Raw genomic sequence first — 11308 nt, forward strand, 5'->3', positions numbered from 1 at the left:
TCAGTTTGAAACGAGATCGGAGGGACGGACCGGTTAGGTGTCAGTTTGAAACGAGATCGGAGGGACGGACCGGTTAGGTGTCAGTTTGAAACGAGATCAGAGGGACGGACCAGTTAGGTGTCAGTTTGAAACGAGATCAGAGGGACGGACCAGTTAGGTGTCAGTTTGAAACGACATCGGAGGGACGGACCAGTTAGGTGTCAGTTTGAAACGACATCAGAGGGACGGACCAGTTAGGTGTCAGTTTGAAACGAGATTGGAGGGACGGACCAGTTAGGTGTCAGTTTGAAACGACATCAGAGGGACGGACTAGTTAGGTGTCAGTTTGAAACGACATCGGAGGGACGGACCAGTTAGGTGTCAGTTTGAAACGACATCAGAGGGACGGACCAGTTAGGTGTCAGTTTGAAACGACATCAGAGGGACGGACCAGTTAGGTGTCAGTTTGAAACGACATCAGAGGGACGGACTAGTTAGGTGTCAGTTTGAAACGACATCAGAGGGACGGACTAGTTAGGTGTCAGTTTGAAACGACATCAGAGGGACGGACCAGTTAGGTGTCAGTTTGAAACGACATCAGAGGGACGGACCAGTTAGGTGTCAGTTTGAAACGACATCGGAGGGACGGACCAGTTAGGTGTCAGTTTGAAACGACATCAGAGGGACGGACCAGTTAGGTGTCAGTTTGAACCGAGATTGGAGGGACGGACCAGTTAGGTGTCAGTTTGAAACGACATCAGAGGGACGGACTAGTTAGGTGTCAGTTTGAACCGAGATCGGAGGGACGGACTAGTTAGGTGTCAGATTGAAACGAGATCGGAGGGACGGACCAGTTAGGTGTCAGTTTGAAACGACATCGGAGGGACGGACCAGTTAGGTGTCAGTTTGAAACGACATCAGAGGGACGGACCAGTTAGGTGTCAGTTTGAAACGACATCAGAGGGACGGACCAGTTAGGTGTCAGTTTGAAACGACATCAGAGGGACGGACCAGTTAGGTGTCAGTTTGAAACGACATCAGAGGGACGGACCAGTTAGGTGTCAGTTTGAAACGACATCAGAGGGACGGACCAGTTAGGTGTCAGTTTGAAACGACATCAGAAGGACGGACCAGTTAGGTGTCAGTTTGAAACGACATCGGAGGGACGGACCAGTTAGGTGTCAGTTTGAAACGACATCAGAGGGACGGACCAGTTAGGTGTCAGTTTGAACCGAGATTGGAGGGACGGACCAGTTAGGTGTCAGTTTGAAACGACATCAGAGGGACGGACTAGTTAGGTGTCAGTTTGAACCGAGATCGGAGGGACGGACCAGTTAGGTGTCAGTTTGAAACGAGATCAGAGGGACGGACCAGTTAGGTGTCAGTTTGAAACGACATCGGAGGGACGGACCAGTTAGGTGTCAGTTTGAAACGAGATCGGAGGGACGGACCAGTTAGGTGTCAGATTGAACCGACATCAGAGGGACGGACCAGTTAGGTGTCAGTTTGAAACGACATCAGAGGGACGGACCAGTTAGGTGTCAGTTTGAAACGAGATCAGAGGGACGGACCAGTTAGGTGTCAGTTTGAAACGACATCAGAGGGACGGACCAGTTAGGTGTCAGTTTGAAACGACATCGGAGGGACGGACCAGTTAGGTGTCAGTTTGAAACGACATCGGAGGGACGGACCAGTTAGGTGTCAGTTTGAAACGAGATCAGAGGGACGGACCAGTTAGGTGTCAGATTGAAACGACATCGGAGGGACGGACCAGTTAGGTGTCAGTTTGAAACGAGATCGGAGGGACGGACCAGTTAGGTGTCAGTTTGAAACGACATCAGAGGGACGGACCAGTTAGGTGTCAGTTTGAAACGACATCAGAGGGACGGACCAGTTAGGTGTCAGTTTGAAACGACATCAGAGGGACGGACCAGTTAGATGTCAGATTGAAACGACATCAGAGGGACGGACCAGTTAGATGTCAGATTGAAACGACATCAGAGGGACGGACCAGTTAGGTGTCAGTTTGAAACGAGATCAGAGGGACGGACCAGTTAGGTGTCAGTTTGAAACGACATCAGAGGGACGGACCAGTTAGGTGTCAGTTTGAAACGACATCGGAGGGACGGACCAGTTAGGTGTCAGTTTGAAACGACATCGGAGGGACGGACCAGTTAGGTGTCAGTTTGAAACGAGATCAGAGGGACGGACCAGTTAGGTGTCAGTTTGAAACGAGATCGGAGGGACGGACCAGTTAGGTGTCAGTTTGAACCGACATCAGAGGGACGGACCAGTTAGGTGTCAGTTTGAAACAAGATCGGAGGAACGGACCGGTTAGGTGTCAGTTTGAAACGAGATCGGAGGGACGGACCGGTTAGGTGTCAGTTTGAAACGAGATCGGAGGGACGGACCGGTTAGGTGTCAGTTTGAAACGAGATCAGAGGGACGGACCAGTTAGGTGTCAGTTTGAAACGAGATCAGAGGGACGGACCAGTTAGGTGTCAGTTTGAACCGACATCGGAGGGACGGACCAGTTAGGTGTCAGTTTGAAACGAGATCGGAGGAACGGACCGGTTAGGTGTCAGTTTGAAACGAGATCGGAGGGACGGACCGGTTAGGTGTCAGTTTGAAACGAGATCAGAGGGACGGACCAGTTAGGTGTCAGTTTGAAACGAGATCAGAGGGACGGACCGGTTAGGTGCCAGTTTGAAACGAGATCAGAGGGGCGGACCAGTTAGGTGTCAGTTTGAAACGACATCAGAGGGACGGACCGGTTATGTGTCAGTTTGAAACGAGATCAGAGGGACGGACCAGTTAGGTGTCAGTTTGAAACGAGATCAGAGGGACGGACCGGTTAGGTGCCAGTTTGAAACGACATCGGAGGGACGGACCAGTTAGGTGTCAGTTTGAAACGACATCAGAGGGACGGACCGGTTATGTGTCAGTTTGAAACGAGATCGGAGGGACGGACCAGTTAGGTGTCAGTTTGAAACGAGATCGGAGGGACGGACCAGTTAGGTGTCAGTTTGAAACGAGATCAGAGGGACGGACCAGTTAGGTGTCAGTTTGAAACGACATTAGAGGGACGGACCAGTTAGGTGTCAGTTTGAAACGAGATCAGAGGGACGGACCAGTTAGGTGCCAGTTTGAAACGACATCAGAGGGACGGACCAGTTAGGTGTCAGTTTGAAACGACATCAGAGGGGCGGACCAGTTAGGTGTCAGTTTGAAACGACATCAGAGGGACGGACCAGTTAGGTGTCAGTTTGAAACGAGATCGGAGGGACGGACCGGTTAAATCCATGTGTAGGTTAAAAACCAGATGCAGGCTAAAACCATGTGTACGTTAAAACCATGTGACCAGAGTCTGCTGACTAGGGTTGGGTATCGTCCGAAAATTTTCGATTCCGATACCAAAACCAATACCTCCAATTCGATACGATGCCTAAACAATACTTTTTCGATACTATATATTATGAAAACCTTATAGGACTATCAGCAAACTACTTTTCTATACAGCGAGCAGCATAACATTGTGTTATTTTCGTTCTGTACTCTCGCACTTTGAGATTGGAGGGATACAATGACAATGAGGTCAACGTGCAGGCTGACATCTTTAAAGTATGTTTGCTCATTCTCATTTAGCGTTCTTATGCAGGAAGATAAGCATATCTGCCCTTTCTGGCAGATATGCTTATCTTACCTAGCACTTAGACCAAACAAGACTGGTAAAGTCTCCTTTCTCTCAAACCACTAGATTACTGGATTTGTTGAGGTCAACACATTAGGTAGGCTTCTATACAGCTCCAACTCCTTTCTTGCCCTCTCTGCTTCAGTCTGCACGTTTGTGCTGACACCCTCCACCTTTCCGCTGATGGTCAGGGCCCTGGCTTCGCCCTCAAAGACTTCATGTATTTACTCTTACTTTTCCTAGCAGATCGTTGCAAAGGTAACTTACCTAAAAGATGAAGATTCAACTGCATTGAAGGGCTGCAACCCCTTGACTATGAAGCGGGTTAGTCCGCGGCGGTGTAGCGGTCTAAGCATCAGCTTTGTGTCAATGCAGTTGTCCACTGGGGACCGGGGTTCGCCCCCCGGTCTCGTCAGATCCGACTATGGCCGGACTCGATGAAGCAGCGATAATTGGCAGCGCTGTCTTGGGGAGGGGGGCGGAGTCGGCTTGTGTTCGTCACATGAATGCGTCTCTGGGTGTGTGGGGGGGGAAAGCAGTGGTTCGGCCTGGATTCACCTTGTCCCGGAAGTGGGGAGGCGTCTCCTTCCAGACTGCCGGCCGGAGAGATGCAGTTGACGAACGCATGCAGTACGAGGGTGGGAGTCTGAACTAAAATAGGGATCCATTGGCCACTAAATTGGGAGAAAAAGGGAAAAATCAGAAATAAATTAAAAAAAAACTATGAAGCGGGTGGGATACAGTCCAGTGACATTCCCCTCTTTTCTTTCCTCATCTTAGCATTGGTATTAGCCAAAGAGAATGGAGTCACGGAGACTTGACTTGGTGAGCTACACTACGGCAGGCCTGGAGTAGGGACGAATGAAATAGGAGATAAAGTCAGAAAAATGCAGAGCTAACGTTATCTTTCTTTTTTTAACCTCAGACTGCTGTTAACTAAATTTAGCTAGTGCTAGCTACGTTAGCTTCATTTTATAACCTAGCGTAGCTAACGTTCTAGGACGTTAGACTAACTTCATTTCTTTTGTACCTCGGACATACTGCTAACGTTAGAACCAGAAACACTTGAGAGAACCGTCCTTACCGATTTCTTCATTGCTAGCAGTGGCACCAGAAGACCCAGTGGCAGTCGTCCCAGAGCTAACGTTAGAACCAGAAACACTTGACAGAACCGTCCTTACCGATTTCCCCATTGCTAGCAGTGGCACCAGAAGACCCAGCGGCAGTCGTCCCAGAGCTAACGTTAGAACCAGAAACACTTGACAGAACCGTCCTTACCTGTTTCCTCATTGCTAGCAGTGGCACCAGAAGACCCAGCGGCAGTCGTCCCAGAGCTAACGTTAGAACAAGTCATTGCTAGCAGTGGCACCAGAAGACCCAGCGGCAGTCGTCCCAGAGCTAACGTTAGAACAAGTCTTTGCTAGCAGTGGCACCAGAAGACCCAGCGGCAGTCGTCCCAGAGCTAACGTTAGAACAAGTCATTGCTAGCAGTGGCACCAGAAGACCCAGCGGCAGTCGTCCCAGAGCTAACGTTAGAACAAGTCATTGCTAGCAGTGGCACCAGTAGACCCAGCGGCAGTCGTCCCAGAGCTAACGTTAGAACAAGTCCTTGCTAGCAGTGGCACCAGAAGACCCAGCGGCAGTCGTCCCAGAGCTAACGTTAGAACAAGTCATTGCTAGCAGTGGCACCAGGAGACCCAGCGGCAGTCGTCCCAGAGCTAACGTTAGAACAAGTCATTGCTAGCAGTGGCACCAGGAGACCCAGCGGCAGTCATCCCAGAGCTAACGTTAGAACAAGTCATTGCTAGCAGTGGCACCAGAAGACCCAGCGGCAGTCGTCCCACAGCTAACGTTAGAACAAGTCATTGCTAGCAGTGGCACCAGAAGACCCAGCGGCAGTCGTCCCAGAGCTAACGTTAGAACAAGTCATTGCTAGCAGTGGCACCAGGAGACCCAGCGGCAGTCGTCCCAGAGCTAACGTTAGAACAAGTCATTGCTAGCAGTGGCACCAGGAGACCCAGCGGCAGTCGTCCCAGAGCTAACGTTAGAACAAGTCATTGCTAGCAGTGGCACCAGGAGACCCAGCGGCAGTCGTCCCAGAGCTAACGTTAGAACAAGTCATTGCTAGCAGTGGCACCAGGAGACCCAGCGGCAGTCGTCCCAGAGCTAACGTTAGAACAAGTCATTGCTAGCAGTGGCACCAGGAGACCCAGCGGCAGTCGTCCCAGAGCTAACGTTAGAACAAGTCATTGCTAGCAGTGGCACCAGGAGACCCAGCGGCAGTCGTCCCAGAGCTAACGTTAGAACAAGTCATTGCTAGCAGTGGCACCAGGAGACCCAGCGGCAGTCGTCCCAGAGCTAACGTTAGAACAAGTCATTGCTAGCAGTGGCACCAGGAGACCCAGCGGCAGTCGTCCCAGAGCTAACGTTAGAACAAGTCATTGCTAGCATTGGCACCAGGAGACCCAGCTGCAGTCGTCCCAGAGCTAACGTTAGAACAAGTCATTGCTAGCAGTGGCACCAGGAGACCCAGCGGCAGTCGTCCCAGAGCTAACGTTAGAACAAGTCATTGCTAGCAGTGGCACCAGGAGACCCAGCGGCAGTCGTCCCAGAGCTAACGTTAGAACAAGTCATTGCTAGCAGTGGCACCAGGAGACCCAGCGGCAGTCGTCCCAGAGCTAACGTTAGAACAAGTCATTGATAGCAGTGGCACCAGGAGACCCAGCGGCAGTCGTCCCAGAGCTAACGTTAGAACAAGTCATTGCTAGCAGTGGCACCAGGAGACCCAGCGGCAGTCGTCCCAGAGCTAACGTTAGAACAAGTCATTGCTAGCAGTGGCACCAGGAGACCCAGCGGCAGTCGTCCCAGAGCTAACGTTAGAACAAGTCATTGCTAGCAGTGGCTCCAGGAGACCCAGCGGCAGTCGTCCCAGAGCTAACGTTAGAACAAGTCATTGCTAGCAGCGGCACCAGAAGACCCAGCGGCAGTCGTCCCAGAGCTAACGTTAGAACAAGTCATTGCTAGCAGCGGCACCAGGAGACCCAGCGGCAGTCGTCCCAGAGCTAACGTTAGAACAAGTCATTGCTAGCAGCGGCACCAGAAGACCCAGCGGCAGTCGTCCCAGAGCTAACGTTAGAACAAGTCATTGCTAGCAGCGGCACCAGGAGACCCAGCGGCAGTCGTCCCAGAGCTAACGTTAGAACAAGTCATTGCTAGCAGTGTCACCAGAAGACCCAGCGGCAGTCGTCCCACAGCTAACGTTAGAACAAGTCATTGCTAGCAGTGGCACCAGAAGACCCAGCGGCAGTCGTCCCACAGCTAACGTTAGAACAAGTCATTGCTAGCAGTGGCACCAGGAGACCCAGCGGCAGTCGTCCCAGAGCTAACGTTAGAACAAGTCATTGCTAGCAGTGGCACCAGGAGACCCAGCGGCAGTCGTCCCAGAGCTAACGTTAGAACAAGTCATTGCTAGCAGTGGCACCAGAAGACCCAGCGGCAGTCGTCCCAGAGCTAACGTTAGAACAAGTCATTGCTAGCAGTGGCACCAGAAGACCCAGCGGCAGTCGTCCCAGAGCTAACGTTAGAACAAGTCATTGCTAGCAGTGGCACCAGAAGACCCAGCGGCAGTCGTCCCAGAGCTAACGTTAGAACAAGTCATTGCTAGCAGTGGCACCAGGAGACCCAGCGGCAGTCGTCCCAGAGCTAACGTTAGAACAAGTCATTGCTAGCAGTGGCACCAGAAGACCCAGCGGCAGTCGTCCCAGAGCTAACGTTAGAACAAGTCATTGCTAGCAGTGGCACCAGTAGACCCAGCGGCAGTCGTCCCAGAGCTAACGTTAGAACAAGTCATTGCTAGCAGTGGCACCAGAAGACCCAGCGGCAGTCGTCCCAGAGCTAACGTTAGAACAAGTCATTGCTAGCAGTGGCACCAGGAGACCCAGCGGCAGTCGTCCCAGAGCTAACGTTAGAACAAGTCATTGCTAGCAGTGGCACCAGAAGACCCAGCGGCAGTCGTCCCAGAGCTAACGTTAGAACAAGTCATTGCTAGCAGTGGCACCAGAAGACCCAGCGGCAGTCGTCCCAGAGCTAACGTTAGAACAAGTCATTGCTAGCAGTGGCACCAGAAGACCCAGCGGCAGTCGTCCCAGGGCTAACGTTAGAACAAGTCATTGCTAGCAGTGGCACCAGGAGACCCAGCGGCAGTCGTCCCAGAGCTAACGTTAGAACAAGTCATTGCTAGCAGTGGCACCAGAAGACCCAGCGGCAGTCGTCCCAGAGCTAACGTTAGAACAAGTCATTGCTAGCAGTGGCACCAGAAGACCCAGCGGCAGTCGTCCCAGAGCTAACGTTAGCGTCGGTAGCAGCACGGTATCAAACACGGAGCAGTTGTCCGCTGGTAAATGTATCCCAAGCGTGATCAGATGTTTCATCCTATTCGACGTGTTCCCAGACTTGCGTTTGGTGACCGCTTTACCGCGGTGGCATTTTACTGTGTCAGGTTTGCTGTTAATTTTACAAAGCTTAGACTCGCTTTGGAGCGCATCTGCCCCGCCATCAGCTCCAACCAGTCACTCACGAGACGCACACGCATACCACACAGCTTCATGCTGATTTGTCAGTCTGTGTACAACAACGCCGGCAGTGATTGGCTGGCTGCGATAGCGTTCACGTCATCTACCGTAAAGTATCGAAATTTGGCACTGTTTTTTTCCAGTTTGATACTCGTTAGAACCGAGATATTTCGGTCGGTGCCATATGGGCAACGTTTTCGATAGCCGACCCTACTGCTGACAGGTGCAGGTTAAACCATGTGTAGGTTAAACCCATGTGTAGGTTAAACCATGTGTAGCTAAAACCATGTGTAGGTTAAAAACCAGGAGCAGGTTAAACCATGTGTAGGTTAAACCATGTGTAGGTTAAAAACCAGGAGCAGGTTAAACCCATGTGTAGGTTAAACCATGTGTAGGTTAAACCCATGTGTAGGTTAAACCATGTGTAGCTAAAACCATGTGTATGTTAAAAACCAGGAGCAGGTTAAACCCATGTGTAGGTTAAAGCCATGTGTAGGTTAAAACCAGGTGCAGGTTAAAACCAGATGCAGGTTAAAACCAGGAGCAGGTTAAACCATGTGTAGGTTAAACCATGTGTAGCTAAAACCATGTGTAGGTTAAAAACCAGGAGCAGGTTAAACCCATGTGTAGGTTAAACCAAGTGTAGCTAAAACCATGTGTAGCTAAAACCATGTGTAGGTTAAAAACCAGGAGCAGCTTAAACCCATGTGTAGGTTAAACCATGTGTAGGTTAAAACCAGGTGCAGGTTAAAACCAGGAGCAGGTTAAACCCATGTGTAGGTTAAACCATGTGTAGCTAAAACCATGTGTATGTTAAAAACCAGGAGCAGGTTAAACCCATGTGTAGGTTAAACCATGTGTAGCTAAAACCATGTGTATGTTAAAAACCAGGAGCAGGTTAAACCCATGTGTAGGTTAAACCATGTGTAGCTAAAACCATGTGTATGTTAAAAACCAGGAGCAGGTTAAACCCATGTGTAGGTTAAACCCATGTGTAGGTTAAACCATGTGTAGCTAAAACCATGTGTATGTTAAAAACCAGGAGCAGGTTAAACCCATGTGTAGGTTAAACCATGTGTAGCTAAAACCATGTGTAGCTAAAACCATGTGTAGGTTAAAAACCAGGAGCAGCTTAAACCCATGTGTAGGTTAAACCATGTGTAGGTTAAAACCAGGTGCAGGTTAAAACCAGGAGCAGGTTAAACCCATGTGTAGGTTAAACCATGTGTAGCTAAAACCATGTGTATGTTAAAAACCAGGAGCAGGTTAAACCCATGTGTAGGTTAAACCATGTGTAGCTAAAACCATGTGTATGTTAAAAACCAGGAGCAGGTTAAACCCATGTGTAGGTTAAACCATGTGTAGCTAAAACCATGTGTATGTTAAAAACCAGGAGCAGGTTAAACCCATGTGTAGGTTAAACCCATGTGTAGGTTAAACCATGTGTAGCTAAAACCATGTGTATGTTAAAAACCAGGAGCAGGTTAAACCCATGTGTAGGTTAAACCATGTGTAGGTTAAAACACGTGTAGGTTAAAACCAGGTGCAGGTTAAACCCATGTGTAGGTTAAAACCATGTGTAGGTTAAACCCATGTGTAGCTAAAACCATGTGCATGTTAAAAACCAGGAGCAGGTTAAACCCATGTGTAGGTTAAAGCCATGTGTAGGTTAAAACCAGGTGCAGGTTAAAACCAGGTGCAGGTTAAAACCAGGAGCAGGTTAAACCCATGTGTAGGTTAAAGCCATGTGTAGGTTAAAACCAGGTGCAGGTTAAAACCAGGTGCAGGTTAAAACCAAGTGTCCGGTAAAACCATGTGTAGGTTAAACCATGTGTAGGTTAAACCATGTGTAGGTTAAACCCATGTGTAGGTTAAACAATGTGTATGTTAAAAACCAGGTGCAGGTTAAAACCAAGTGTCCGGTAAAACCATGTGCAGGTTAAAACCATGTGTAGGTTACACATAGTTTTAACCTGCACCTGTCAGCAGACTCTGGTCACCTGGTTTTTAACCTGCACCTGGTTTTAACCTGCACCTGGTTTTAACCTGCACCTGGTGTTAACCCACACCTGGTTTTAACCTGCACCTGGTTTTAACCCGCACCTGGTTTTAACCTGCACCCGTCAGCAGACTGGTCTCTGTAGGTTAAAACCATGTGCAGGTTAAAACCATGTGCAGGTTTAAACCTGGTGCAGGTTAAACCCATGTGTAGGTTAAACCATGTGTAGGTTAAACCCATGTGTAGGTTAAACCCATGTGTAGCTAAAACCATGTGCATGTTAAAAACCAGGAGCAGGTTAAACCCATGTGTAGGTTAAAGCCATGTGTAGGTTAAAACCAGGTGCAGGTTAAAACCAGGTGCAGGTTAAAACCAAGTGTCCGGTAAAACCATGTGTAGGTTAAACCATGTGTAGGTTAAACCCATGTGTAGGTTAAACCTATGTGTAGGTTAAACAATGTGTATGTTAAAAACCAGGTGCAGGTTAAAACCAAGTGTCCGGTAAAACCATGTGCAGGTTAAAACCATGTGTAGGTTACACATAGTTTTAACCTGCACCTGTCAGCAGACTCTGGTCACCTGGTTTTTAACCTGCACCTGGTTTTAACCTGCACCTGGTGTTAACCCACACCTGGTTTTAACCTGCACCTGGTTTTAACCCGCACCTGGTTTTAACCCACACCTGGTTTTAACCTGCACATGGTTTTAACCTGCACCCGTCAGCAGACTGGTCTCTGTAGGTTTAAACCTGCATCAGGTTAAAACCTGATGCAGGTTTAAACCTTGTCGGCTGGCCTTGGTTCTCTTCGATGTTAGCATCGCAGGATAAGCACAGCTGCCTCTGTCTGTCTGTGTGTGTGTGTTTGTGATTCTGTCTGTGTCTATCTGTCTGTATGTGTGTGTGTGTTTGTGATTCTGTCTGTGTCTATCTGTCTGTATGTGTGTGTGATTCTGTCTCTGTCTGTGTCTATCTGTCTGTGTGTGTGTGTGTGTGTGTGATTCTGTCTGTGTCTATCTGTCTGTATGTGTGTGTATGTGATTCTGTCTGTGTCTATCTGTCTGTATGTG

Source organism: Lampris incognitus, chromosome 3 (assembly GCF_029633865.1).
Source record: "Lampris incognitus isolate fLamInc1 chromosome 3, fLamInc1.hap2, whole genome shotgun sequence".
In the NCBI taxonomy this organism is placed as follows: Eukaryota; Metazoa; Chordata; class Actinopteri; order Lampriformes; family Lampridae; genus Lampris; species Lampris incognitus.